This window comes from Pinus tabuliformis, chromosome Q (assembly GCF_031772625.1).
Source record: "Pinus tabuliformis cultivar Carrire ecotype Pingquan chromosome Q, CPIR1, whole genome shotgun sequence".
In the NCBI taxonomy this organism is placed as follows: Eukaryota; Viridiplantae; Streptophyta; class Pinopsida; order Pinales; family Pinaceae; genus Pinus; species Pinus tabuliformis.
Window position 1 is genome coordinate 656,029,725 of NC_142296.1, and position 14,777 is coordinate 656,044,501.

At 38.0% G+C, this 14,777-nt stretch overlaps 1 long non-coding RNA gene across 1 annotated transcript; it reads left to right on the forward strand.

Annotated features, from left to right (window-relative positions):
* The first annotated feature begins 4,711 nt into the window (after positions 1-4,711).
* On the forward strand, positions 4,712-6,158 carry LOC149221225 (uncharacterized). Its single transcript, XR_016248826.1, has 2 exons — positions 4,712-5,281; positions 5,468-6,158. It is a non-coding gene; the product is annotated as an uncharacterized LOC149221225 (long non-coding RNA).
* The last annotated feature ends 8,619 nt before the right edge of the window (positions 6,159-14,777 follow it).

Genomic DNA, 14,777 nt, shown 5'->3' on the forward strand with positions numbered 1-14,777 from the left:
GACATTTATTTGAGTAATTTTGATAAAATAAAAGAATAAAAATGATATATTAAAAAATTGTCTACATGATATTATTTTTTTAATTTCTTACTTTTTTTTAGATGGTTATTTTTGAATCGAAATTTCCTCTAATATAGATATAATGAAAATTAGAAAGAAATATAGTTTCAAATGAAAAGATCAAAATTATCATTTAATTATTACTTAAAAAAATATTTTATAACTTATAATTTATAGTAATAAAAATAGACTTTGAAAGCATGGATGGATCTTTGAAGACCCCTGCAACGGCTAGGGTTTTGCCTTCGCTAGTTGGTCCATATTCTGAATGTGTGGATCTCTCTGTTGGTTTTTGTGGTGTGGCTCTTGCATCTCGAACAATGACGAATCTTCGTGATTCAACAAAGAAGACAATAACTCTTGTAGGAAAAGCAATTGGTTTTGCAAGTTCTTCCTTTTAGGTAGCTCAAGCCAAAGTTTCTTACAATGCCATGCTGAAATATAGATTGTTTTCCGATAATTCAAGAGGCACTTGCCTTTGATGTTCCCTTGGGGATGAAGCCTTTAACTGTGATTTTATTTATTCAGAACAAGGTTTGGTATGTAGATTTCATGGGTTTTGGCCACGATTGGTTAATCCCCATAAGTGGATTTATGATTTGTGGAAACCTCTATTGTCTAATGATCTAAATATTTTCCTTTGGCTCTCAGATTTTTTGTTGTCGTCTTTGAAAGCCCTAAGGATAATAAGATTATTTGGAATTTTGGGCCCTAGTTTTGGGGAAGTGTTGGTCTCTTCATGTAGCCTTAGTCTCCTACTTTTGATCCGGTTACAGTGAAAATATCCCCAACTCCAGTTTGGGTAAAGCTCCCAAACCTTCCCCTACATCTTTGGAATCTCCCTTTGTTAACTTATATTGGAAATGTGATAGAGAAATTTTATTGCCATAGTTCAAAAACTAAACATTTCCTCAAGACCTATGTGCATGGAGATTATTTTTTTTAGAATAAGGTTTGATATGTAGATTTAATGGTTTTGTTTGCGAATCACTAATCTCCATAGGATTTGAATATTTATCTTCTAACTCGGGTTTTTTGTTGTTGTTTTTGACAACCCTGAGGATAAGAAGATTATTTAGTATTGTAAGCCATGGTTTTGGGGAAGTCCTGGTCTCTTCATGCAACTCTGGTCTCCAACTTTTGATCCGGTTATAGTGACAATATCCTCGGCACCAATTTGGGCAAGGCTCCCAAGCCTTCCCCTGCATCTTTGGAATCTCCATTTGTCAACTTCTATTGGAAAAATGCAATATGGAAATTTTATTACCATAGTTTAGAAATTGACCATTTCCTCAAGACCTATGCTCGAATATGAGTGGAGATGGATTTTAATAAAGGTTTTCCTAACAAGATAAACCTAACGGCTCCAAATTATGTGTGGGTTTAGAAAGTTGAATGTGAAAACGTTTCATTCTGATGTTGAGTGTGTTATGCAACATGACATGTAATCAAGAATTGGCCCAAGTGACTACATAATAAGAGTCCAAAAAAATAATCAGAGGCTCAAATGGTGGGAAGGTGCTCCAATAGAACATTATATTGTATACAAGGAAGAAGAGACATAGGACAAGGAGGAAGCAAAAGAAAGTCAGGAACAAGTGCATGCCAAAGAGGATTCACCGAAGGAAGTAAAAGACTGTTAGGAAGAAATGCATGTCAAAGAGGACCGAATTTAGAAACATAAGAGGACCAAGCCCAAAAAACTCTTGTGAATTCTGGATCCTACATTGAACTCTCAGGAAACAAGACTAGAAATGCAATTTCTTGGGCTGATCAAGCATGTGGAAAAAATTATAAAGAAAACAAAGACCACTCTCAAAAGAGCAACTCCACAGATCAATAAAAAAAACATTGGTTGGATCGAAGTTGAGAAAAGGGAAAAAACATCTCGTCAAGGAAAATGAGAAGCCAATCAAAGTTAAATCGATAAGCAGTAAGAAATTGAAATCAAATGTATTTGGATCTTGGGGGTATTTTGGAAAATCTTTAATTGGAAAGGGAATAAAGTTTTTGTATTGAGTTCTCATTTGAGGGTTTGGATTGAGTCCTCATTTTTAATCTCAAACCCACAAAGGATATTGGAAACTCTAAAGAAATGAAATAGTTTTGGATTAGATCCCAACTATCTTTATAATCTTCATACCTGTTTTTTTAAAAATTATATATAATAATAGAGGTAAATTTAAAATTTTATTTCTAAATTATTTTATCATAAAAATATTATAATAAATTAAAAATGATTAATTTAATTCATAAATATATTTTATTGTTTTACAAATATATTTTTTAAATAATTTAAGATAAAATTAAATGCAATGGTTATATATATATATATATATATATTTAAATAATTAAAATAAAATTAAGCAAAAATATTAATATATAAAATAAAATTATTTATATATATATATATATATATATATATGAAGTGAAATCTATTAACTACAAAAACTAGAGATTACATAAGGGATTATCGTAAGTGGTATGGACTCTTACACGGGATATTATACCATAACAAAAAATGGATCCTACGTAGGCTTGTCGAAATAGACAGTTTAAAACATAAAAAACCAACATTTATCAAGGTTAAATTTGGGTGATGGCCCATCTAGCCTTTCACAAAACTACCAGCACAAAACAATACAATAACCATAATCATAAAACAATCAAGTGAGGTGGTATGAGTATGAGCCTACAATTATATAGGATTTGTTGGATCATATGGGAATTTGGCTGACAACGGTGCGATGCCAAGATGGTGCTTGATCCTCGCCAATTTACGACCTATCCTATCCAACCTGTTGTCACAATCTTTTAGGTGCCCATGCATGTGGTCCAGAGTGTGCAACAGGTCCATCTTAGATTTTTGGTGATTCAATAAAATGCGCCCCAACATGAACTTCATCTACCAATATAAATCAACTGTATATGGGGTATCCCCCCACGGGCTCTCTCCTCATAGTATGTTGCCTCTCTCCTCACACAACTCTCTATCTCGACATGGTGTGGACAAACCCTGATGAATGGGCTACGGAAGGTAGGTTGAACATGCCACATAGGAGCTCAAGCACTCCACACCACTTCTCTATGGTCAAGTCACATGCCTTTTGAAAAACTCCCCAAGAGATCATCAGCCAGTTGTCTTGACCTTCACTATTGAACCCTAGTCACACTGCTCTGGGACTTCACCTGTTGGTTACACCCATGCTACTATCAATGTCCCTCCCCCCTCCCCCCTCTTCCCGAATAACTAAACAAACTATATCCTAAGGGTTTGAACCCATCAAGACTCCCTCCTATTGCAACGCGCTAATAAATAGGAGTCAGGAAACCATCTTGTGCCCAGATAATCCTGCGACCTCTGATACTCCCTCCAATCCAACCACCCAATCCCAAACCAACAACTTGGATGCTTAGAGTAATTCAAACTTTCGACATGACACCCCCTGCATTCAAAACCAAAGGAACCCCAAGTATTTCTAGAACATAAATAAACTGAAACCTTCCCACACTAGACACTTCATTTCAATTTATCTTAGTTCTAGAGTTCTCTCAAGCTACTGTAGCCTCTCCATCGCTACACCAACAAAGAGAGGACATGAAATTGCAATTCCACAAACGCCAACAAAGCCTTGACAATAAAGCTTGACAAGCCTAAAGATGATGCTAGAAAGTGTTGCCAACAAACAAACCCATAAAAAAGAAACCCAACAATAGGGCAACAATTACCTAGTTGAAGAGTAGAAAATTGCGACCACTGATGCCTAGCACCAACAACGAAAAGTAGCAAGAATTCCTCCTTCACGGGTAGCAGGCTTAGCGGTATGCTCGTCTAGCATGTGGAGTGTTGACTACCACCCTCAATCTGCGTGCTGATGTTAAGACACACTGCAATTTCAAATCATTGGCATGGATACCCACAATTCCTCCACAGATTAACATCCCACTAAAAATGAAGGCCCTTCCCTCCATACTTCCCTACTTGCGTACTTACCTCCCTGTTATTAAGACTTATGTTTTGTATTCCTTAGTTGATCTCAGGCTCTCAACCCAATTCCCTATCCAATGGTCAAGATTGCTAAGCCTCGCTAGGAAATAAACTCCATGCCTCTCGTTATGGTCACCTTCTCATTTACATGCATTGAGTCGCCCGTTTCGCCAACCTCGTCATCCTTGCATAACCTCTGGCGCAAAGGTTATAATTGCTCTATTTGAACCTCTAACCTATTGGTCCAATGGGCACCGGTGATACTCATGTTTTCATTTTTTTAATGAAGAATTAAATAAATAAAATATTTAAAAATAATAATTTAACGAGGAAAAATATCTTTAACAATGTCTTTATAATAAAAGTGAGTTAAAAAAAAATGACAAATTAATTTCTTAAATCTAATAAATTTAAAAAATATAAACATAAAAAGTTTATAATTAATAAAATATTATAGAAATATAAAAATCTAAATTTTAAATTATATTTATTAAACCGATAAACAGATCTTGGGCTTCTCAAATTTAGAAAACCCAGATATCTTCAACACAAATACTTCCGTCTTTCCCAGTGCCACAGCTGCGCGTGGCCTGTGTGATGCACCTGTTCTTCGACGAATCATTTGCGAGTAATTCAATTTTTATTTTTATTTTAATTTAAACTGAACGGAAGACCAAGTCCTCGTGAATCTCGTCGGGAGACTAGCACGATTATAAAAAGGGCCAGCCCTCTACTTTTCTCTTCAAAATTCCAGTAGTCTGTGAGAAACCGTTAATTGACGTTTAAATTCTCATTTGCCGTCATCTGGCATTTACGTTTCCCCTGTTTTCGGAAGGGCGTGGAGATTCGAAACCTGGGGAAAGCTCCGCGTCCTAATCACGCCTCCCGCTGTTCTGTTCTCGAGTCCATCTCGCAATTTGTCGAGGCGGTCATTATTGACCTGCGGAAAGAGAAATCTAAATGCAAGAACGTTTGGCTTTTCATTTGAAGGCTTCAAAAGGGCCACTAGTCTCAGTCTCTCTCTGAGCATCCACACCTGCTATCCAGGTGTTTGTTCCGCGAGTTTGAAGAGATCTTCCTATTGTAAGGCAAGGTCTTTTCTTTCAGGTTGGAGGTTCGATTCCTGGAAACAGTTTTTTCCGGAAGAATTCAAGAATGGGGCAGCCCGCCGCACTCCTTTGTGCTGCTGCAGCGGCCGCGTCTGTAGCGTTCGCTGCTCTCAGCGACCACGAGGTCTGAGTCACGGCATACCCTCATGCAGTCAGTCATTACTTCTTTCTAACGCTAGATTTTCTTGGATCTGTTTTCATTTCTTTCTTTTCTTCTTTCCAACGCTGTCTGAAACACTAAATTTTAACTATCAGAAAGAAGCTTTAGGATTTTGTCTTGAATTTAGTGGATTTCTGGTGTCATTTACAGGCCAAATCGATGAACGATGTCATGGCTGTTTCTGAGAATTCGAGTACTAAGAAGACCGAGGAGACCTTCTCACCGAGGTTCGATGGACTGCGATTTATTGAAACTCTGGTGACTGCTCACAGATAGAGACAAGAAGATAGGGATCGAACAGGCGGATCTTTTGAAGCAAAACAAAAATTTCGCGTTCATTTGAGCAATTTATTGCTATCGTCATTTTACCTTCTAAATTTCGAAACTCTTCAAAACCGCATGACTTTGGCGGATTTTCAATTAAAATGGTTATAACTTTAGATATAGCTAGGATATTTCGGACGTGGATGGGCAAAAGTAGCGGCGCAGCTAAATATAGCGTCGGAGTTGAGAATCACACGGACGTGTGACATTTGTACCTTATTTACTCTGCAAAGCTGTCAAACATCAATAGCATATCTGATCAATATCGCCAATTCTGCGCTGGTTTTTGGCAGGAAGACCTGAAGAAGTAATGAAATCTTGTCGGAATTTCTGCTCTGTAACCCAAAATATCAAGGCATGTGCGTACTTCGAAGTTACATGTGTTCCGTTTCATTATTATTTTCTATGTCAACTGTTATTGCCATTGCAGTTTATTTGGGTGCTTGAAGTGGTGTCCACGACACGTGTGCTCTGTAACCGTTCATTCCTTCGACAGCAATGTAATTATATTCGGACATTGATAGTATTATTGATAGTATTATCCCCATGGCCAGGCTGTGGCCCCCAAAATATGATTTGCATTAACCAGGATATTATTGGCCACAACTTTTCCTAAATAAATGACTCATATTGTGGACTCTTTATTAAAGTTTCATGAATGGTGAGACTTTGTCCCCTGAATTTTGGTCTAATCTAGCAGCTTTAAAATCCGGAACTCGATGAACTTTGATTTTGGGATATTTGTCAGATCCAAAAGCCTAAAATTTAGGAACTCCAGCTGACCCAGGCAGACTTCGGCCTGGAGTTAGCAGAATTTCGGAGACTTTGAGTGCCCTTTCTAAAAAGTTGGACGGACAAAGATGTGTCGTTTTCTGTGAAAATTATTTAAAGAATAGGAAATATCTAACTTCTTAATAGAGATCTCTCATTTTTTATGGGAAATTGGCAACTTCTCCAATGTTGTACAGTGATCGGTCTCCCAATGAAAAGTTATTATAAATATTACTTACAGTCACAAATCTTCAGGTTTTATAGTTACTTTTAATGTTAAAATTTTCTTAATTATTATAAAGTCTGTCAATTTGTTTTAATAGCATTTTGTAATTACACTTGATAATTCATTACTATGATATGTGGCAAATCCATGTAAAACAAAAAGTAGCATCTGCAAAGTATTAAACTTTTTATATGATCATGCTCAATAAATTTTAATGAAATAAAAAAATGGGATTTCCTTCCATTTCCGTTGGAACATGGGATTATTTGTAATTGTCGTAAAGTATTTATTTTTCGTTGGAAATGGGATTATTTGTAATTGTCGTAAAGTATTTATATTACGTGAGACAATTTACTTTCTGTAGCATTACACCTCAACATTCTCCATGGATCCAAATACCACATGGACACTATATCCAAAACCCCGATCTCCCTAGAAGCTAATATAGTCTCATGTTCCTAACACATAATAGCACAATGAACTATTCATATTAACCACTAAGTTAAAATTGGCTTTTTTTAAGACCATAAGTGATATAAAATCAAAAGTTTACATAAAAAATAGTAAGTATAATAGACACTGACCATATAAGATATAAATATAAAAATATCATAAAGCTTTGCCTTATTTTTGTCATGAAAACTAATAGGAAACATTTCAAAATTAACATAAATAGGCATTAGAAGCTCAAGGGGCTAGTTCAAAGTTGAAGCTATCCGCATGAATGGGATCCACTAAGGTTGTAGGGGGTCTTGGAGAAATAGGTGGAATCCTCGGGTTTCTTTCTATTCGCATCAACACCCTATCCATTACATCCAACCTCGTATCCATTACATCCAGTGTGCAATCATAATGTTTGAGGTGGTCATGCATGTGATCTAAAGCCTATAGTAGATCTCTTCTCGCTTCCTGGTTATCAAGTAGTGCCCTTCCCAGAAGATATTTCATTTTCCAGTAGATGATTTAACATAACCTAAGCTACTTTATGATGACTTGCAAGAATCAATATGTGTTATTCCTCATTGATTACATGGTTGTCTTATTGTTGTTATTTGCCAACTGAGGTTAACTGTTTGCATGTACTTGGTTCATTTGCTCCTTCTCTAATCTATATCTGGAATCTAGCTCTCCCACTGAGCTCGTACTTCTGCATTGGAAAGGGATGTTCCTTGTGAAGAGGCCTCCCTTTGCAATCTAGATATCTACTCTTACACCTGCATCAACAATTGTTAATGATACCTAGCTGCAAAACTAGCGTCTTTATTTTGAAGTCCCAAATTGCCCTGACGACCCCTTTCTCCATAATATGATGAGTCTCTTCTAGGTCTACCTTGCTCATGCGACATGGCTACCCAACTTGTAGCACTCAAGACTGACCAATAACCCTTGCTTTGTGTATTTTGTTTTTTGTCTAGCTGCAAATGAGGAACTTGACAAGACTTCTTCTCATGAAACTAACACCCCAAGGCGGTATTCCTTTTGAAATCGTCACACTCAGAAAGTGTAGGAATTTACAGGGTAAGTTCCTCAGACAGAACACCAAAGGACACCGCTCACAAACAGATCACAGATCAATACACCAGTATTTTGACGTGGTTAAAACCCTCAAAGAGGGAAACAGTCCACGGCCTGAGCCAACGCGGCCACTTCACGCAATTTATTAATAAAAGAACGAAAATTTATATATGCTTCTCTCATAGACGGATTACCCTACAAATGACCTTCCATGATCTTTAAATAGAGATCATGGACCAATCGGGTGTTAAGCCACAGATCAAGTGTCGGTAATACCGATGAGAGAATGAACCGTCGGATCACTACATATCGTGATCGTCGGATTGTAAGTTACAAAATGTACAAGGTAAAGAAACACACTTTACCTAACTCTATACTAGACCAAGTTGTACTTAACTATTTCCTATGTGTTGGAATATCCTAACATCCCCCCTTAAGAACAACTTGGGATAGGATTGAAGGATTTACAAATATGACATAATAGGAGAAGGAAGGAGGCACTAGAGCCTATCCACCCTTAGTGACAACTTCCTAAACTCCAACCATAAATCGAAGTTTAGTGAACTTCGCCTCTGTGAGAGCCTTTGTAAAGATGTCTGCAACTTGATCGTCTGTTGAACAATATTGCACTTCAAGAACATGGTCGTGAATGAGCTTTCTGATGAAGTGCATGTGCAGTTCAATGTGTTTGCTGCGCTGATGTTGGACTGGATCTTTGCATAGCTGAATGGCACTTTGATTATCACACCAAAGTGTAGTCGGATGTTGTTGCTGAAAGCCAAACTCTGATAGGAGCTGACGAAGCCACAAGGCTTCCTTACTAGCTTCCACGGCACCACGATACTCTGCTTCTGCTGAAGAAAGAGAAATGGCACCTTGTTTCTTGCAAGCCCATGTAATAGGTCCTGAACCAAGAGTGAACACATAACCTGCAGTAGACTTCCGATCATCAGGGTCACCAGCCCAATCGGAATCAGTGAAACCAACCAATAAAGGAGCTGCTTCGGCACTGTAATGAATCCCAAACTGAACTGTACCTCAAACATAACGAAGTATTCTTTTAGCTGCTTTCTAATGACTTTCATGTGGGTTTTGCATAAACTGAGCAACAAGGCCAACAACAAAGGAAAGGTCAGGACGAGTATGGGTTAGATACAAAAGTTTTCCTACAAGTTGATGGTATAAGGTAGCATCAACTTCAGGAGAAGTACAAGTGACTGAAAGTTTGACTCCAGACTAAAAGGGAGAAGGGGCTGGCTTACAGTCTTCCATGTGAAAATGGCGTAGAATATCACAGGCATACTTTGATTGGGAAAGGGAAATACCTTCCTTGGATTGAAAGACTTGAAGACCGAGAAAATAATGTAAGTGTCCTAAGTCTGTCATTTCAAACTTCCTTTTAAGGCTAGACTTCACATGGTTTATAAGGTTGGGATCACTACCAGTCAGGATAAGATCATCAACATAAAGAACAAGAATGATAAGAGACTTGCCCACTTTCTTGGTGTAGACAGTATTGTCAGAATGACACCTAGAAAAGCCATTTTCTAAAAGAAAGTTATCCATTTTGGCATACCAAGCTCGAGGAGCTTGCTTGAGACCATAAAGGGATTTCTTAAGCCGACATACAAGGCTGGAGTCTGTTTGTATAAAGCCAATAGGTTGTTCCATATAGATTTCTTCATGCAAGTCCCCATGCAAGAAGGCAGATTTAACATCCATCTGATGGACTTCCCATTTGAAAGAGGTAGCAAGGGAAAGAACAAGGCGAATAGAGTTCATTTTGGCAACAGGGGAGAAGGTTTCAGTATAGTCAATGCCTTCAACTTGTGAAAAACCCTTAGCAACAAGACGAGCTTTATGTTTATCAACTTTCCCATCTGGTCCATACTTGGTTCTGTAAACCCATTTGCATCTAACAAGTTTTCGTCCCTTTGGTAGAGGAACAAGATCCCATGTATCATTTGCCAATAATGAATGATATTCTTCATTCATAGCTGCTTCCCAATCTGGATGGCATGAAGCTTCTGCAAGGGTGTTAGGATCATAATTCACTGAAGCTTGAGCCAGTAAAGAAGAGGCTCTCTCGAACTGAGAACGTGTATGTCGCTGATCTGTAGGATCACTGACAAGATCACCTGCTGCATCCCAAGTAGCACAGACCCATTTTGGAAGCTGAGGAGCTGAAGGAGGATCCTAAGAAGTTGGGGGAGGTTTTTCATCCTCGCTTTCATCATCTGAAGAAGAAATATTTTCAAAAGTAGAAGAGATAGGGAGAGGTGGCACATCCGTCGAACTAGGCTCGCAGGCCGATACATTTTCAGCAAACTTTACATCTCTTCTAATGATAACATTTTTGGACTTAAGTGGAATAAGTCTATATCCTTTGACATCTTCAGAATATCCAACAAAAATACATTTTTCACTCTTAGGTTCTAAAGCTTTATGTTTCTCATCTGGAATATGGGCCCATGCTTCACTTCCAAAAACACGAAAGTGACTTACATCTGGTTTGATTGAGCTCCATGCTTCTTCTGGAGTGATATTCTTTAAAACCTTAGTAGGAGTGCGATTTATTATGTAATTTTCACAGTTAATTGCTTCTGCCCAATAATTAAGACTAAGTCCTTTAGATTGAAGCATACAATTAGCCATTTCCTTTAAGGTGCGATTCTTCCTTTCAGCTACACCATTTTGTTGTGGAGTATATGGAACAGTATGTTGCATTTGAATTCCATTCTCAGTGCAAAAGTTGATGAATGTGTTTTTAACATATTCTCCGCCATTATCAGATCTTAGCTTAAGAATTTGATGTCCAGATTGTTTTTCAACAAAGGCCAAGAACATGTTAAATACTTCACTCTTGAGTTTTAAGAAGTATACCTAAGTGCGTCTGGAGAAATCATCAATGAAAGTTAAGAAATACTTGTAGCCAGAGAATGAAGCAACTGGAAGTGGACCACATAAATCACTATGCACGAGCTGTAAAGGGGCTGAGGTGTGCCAAGAGGCACGTTTTTCAAAACTGTCCCGATGATGTTTTCCGAGTACACATCCGGAACAAACACCATCTCTGCAAGATACCATTGGAAGACCTGTCACCATATTTTCTTTACATAGATTCTGAAGAGAGCGATAGTTTAAGTGACCAAATCGCTCATGCCAAAGTTTGCTCACTTCATCATTATGAGCAACAAATACTGAGGGAAGATTTGATGACCCAAAGTTGTGAAACTTATACAACCTTGTAGAATCATCAGCAATGCCAGTAGCTAAAATCTGTCTAGGATCTCTTAGGTCCTTAATTACAACATCGTGAGGTGAAAATTCAACGATTTTACCTTCACCTCAATGGGCTATCTAATATACAGATAGAAGGTTGCAGGATAAGGTTGGAACACATAATACATCATTAAACTGACCATTGTCTAGATGAATAGTTCCAGTCCCTACAACACTAAGAGATCTATCATCACCAACATATATATTTTTGGTGTTACAATCATTTAAAGAAGAAAACATGGCTTTGTTTTTGGCCATGTGATAAGAAGCTCCAGAATCAATGAGCCACTCATGAGAATGAGAAGAAGAAGATACATTTAGTGCATAGCCAGACCGAGATGCTTGACAACCACATGCAGAAAGTGCCAATCCTGAAGATGAAGTTGAAGTTGAAGATTGCTCCAAATGGATGTTATGCTTCTTCATTGTTGCTTCCAAGGCTTCCATCTTCTTAAAGCATTTGGATTCTAAGTGGCCATCTCGATTACAAAAGTTGCAATGTCTATCAGTCTTCTTCTCTTTGTTTTTATTTGTCTTATCATTTTGTTGAAATGATTTTTCATTTTGAGACTGAAATTGCTTAGGACCCTTGTTTGGTTTAGGACCATTCTTTTTAGGATACAACTTCTTAGGATTCTTTGGATTTGGTTGCTGCTGGGCGGCTAACGCTTTCTTAGAAGAGTTTCCAAGATGAAGAAGACCAAGGTGTAAGAGTTTTTCTTGTTCTCTTATTAAAGAATCACAAAAGGAATCAAAGGAAGGGGACTTGTAGGTTTGTCCTTGAGAAATGAAGGCTTCTCTTGTAGAATGGAAGGTGGAAACAAACACAGAATAGGCTGGTCCCAACTTAGTAAGAATGGAGTAGATAAGGCTACTATCTTCTTTCTTAACCTTAACACCTTTTAAGAGAATTCTAAGGGTCTTGAACTTGGACAAAAAATCTTCAATGCAAGAAAAATTATTGGGGTCCAATGTAAGCAATTCATTTTCAAGTTGATGGGCTTTAAGTTCATTTTTAATTCCAAAGACTTTAGTAATCTGTTTCATTGCTTCATCAGGAGTATCAAGTTTTGCAATATGGAGTCTAAGATCTGGAGAAATAGACATCCCTATCAACCCACGTGCTTGGTCTTGCCTATTTTCCCATTTAGCTGCCTTGTCTTCATCTTTCAGTTTGGTCTCTTGGCTGTGGCTATTCTGTAAAGACCTTTACTTCTAAGTAAATCCACAACGTAGGACCACCATTGGAAGTAGTTGGTGCTGTCAAGAATGACTGGCATGGACTTTCCATTTAAAAAAAAACTGAAGCTATAGGTGTTGAAACTAAGTGTTGCAATGGAAAGATATCGAAAAATTAGGCTGTTTAAAAAAAACGGTTCTGAAAACGGCTTCCGGATGAAGAAGTTATGGCTTTTTAAAAAAAAATTGATGAAGTCGCCAACGAAGTACGGGAATGTGCGGAAATAAAAAATCCGCCCCCACAAAATGGAGACTTGAACCCAAGACCTCTACTCTCATAAATTAGCTTTGCACCAAGTGAGCTATACAAAATGTTTGAGAGAGAGAGAGGGGGGGGGGGGGGGGGGGGATTGATGCTTTGGGTTGCGTGCTTGCTTTGAGAAAGCTCATTTTCCCTACAAAACAAAAAACACAAAACCCAACACGGACATACAAAAAAACGAACGTTGCGGCTCGAAGTTAGCTTTAGCAGAAACTAAATATTTTCAAAAACGAACCTTGCGGCTCGAAGTTAGCTTTAGCCGGAAACTAAATATTTTCCTCAATGTTTCTGATTTTCCGAGATCACACTAAGGCGCAGCGGAAAAGAGCATACGCATGAGAAAAATCCTTCCTTTCTGTTTCGATTTGCCCAGATCGCACAGAGTCGCAGGGCAAAGAGCATACGCAGAAATGAAAGGTATAGATCCAGTAATAAAAAAACTAAATAAACCGAAAACCGAAATAAACAGAGAGAAAATAACTGTAAACTGCAAATAAACACTGTATACCTCCAGATCTTAAAAATGACGCAGCTAGGGCTACCAGAAACCTTTTCGCATGAAACGAAAGGGGTTCCTCACTGGAATAGATGCTCCCAACACAACAGAGCAATCCTCTCAGCCCGAAAGTAGTCAGAAACAGTAGATCTAGGAAACGATAGTCGGATGCAGTTCTACCGGCTTCAGATTTGGATCACCAATGGACGCGGCCCTCAAATAGCTCTGATACCATGTAGGAATTTACAGGGTAAGTTCCTCAGACAGAACACCAAAGGACACCGCTCACAAACAGATCACAGATCAATACACCAGTATTTTGACGTGGTTAAAACCCCCAAAGAGGGAAACAGTCCACGGCCTGAGCCAACGCGGCCACTTCAGGCAATTTATTAATAAAAGAATGAAAATTTACATATGCTTCTCTCATAGACGGATTACCCTACAAATGACCCTCCATGCTCTTTAAATAGAGATCATGGACCAATCGGGTGTTAAGCCACGGATCAAGTGTCGGTAATACCGAGGAGAGAATGAACCGTCAGATCACTACATATCGTGACCGTCGGATTGTAAGTTACAAAATGTACAAGGTAAAGAAACACACTTTACCTAACTCTATACCTAACTCTCTAATAGACCAAGTTGTATTTAACTATTTCCTATGTTTCGGAATATCCTAACAAAAAGACTTAGACCACTCCCTTGCTCTACAACATTAGTCTACTCATTCTCTTGATGCTCATCCTTCTTGTAACAACTTTGGTGAAAATTCCATGTAAAAATATATAAATACCATGAATGATGGGACACGTATTCCAAGCTGAATGGTGGGGGAAACATCATAGTGAGTATTCATTTGGTTGTTTATGGCTAACGAAATTGGCAAAGGCAATGGCTAAGGCATTAAAGAGGCAAAAAGACATTTATTGGCATTTTATTTATGAAAATAATGGAAATTAGGAGAAAATGAAGGTGAAAGTTCATAGGTTACATGTGAGGAGGAAATTGAAGGAAAATAATGGAAAAAAAAAAAAATAGAGGCCTCGTTAATAAAAAGGCTTTTGAGGATCAATGAACAGGTTGTTCAGTGCAAGACTTGGTTAGTTCAGTGTTGGAGCTCTCTCATTTTTTTCTCTATCTCTCTCATACTCTTGGATACATAGAGTTTTCTTTGAACACTCTTGGAAGGCGTGGCATACTTGGATTCTTGGAGCAAGAAGGAAAAGGAGGAGCAGGAAAGCGCAAGAAGGCATCGACATCAGCAACTACATCAGATTTTCTTGTAGGTATCGGGTTGCATGTATGATTTGTTCACTAGTTTGGACATGCATGGCATATGCTT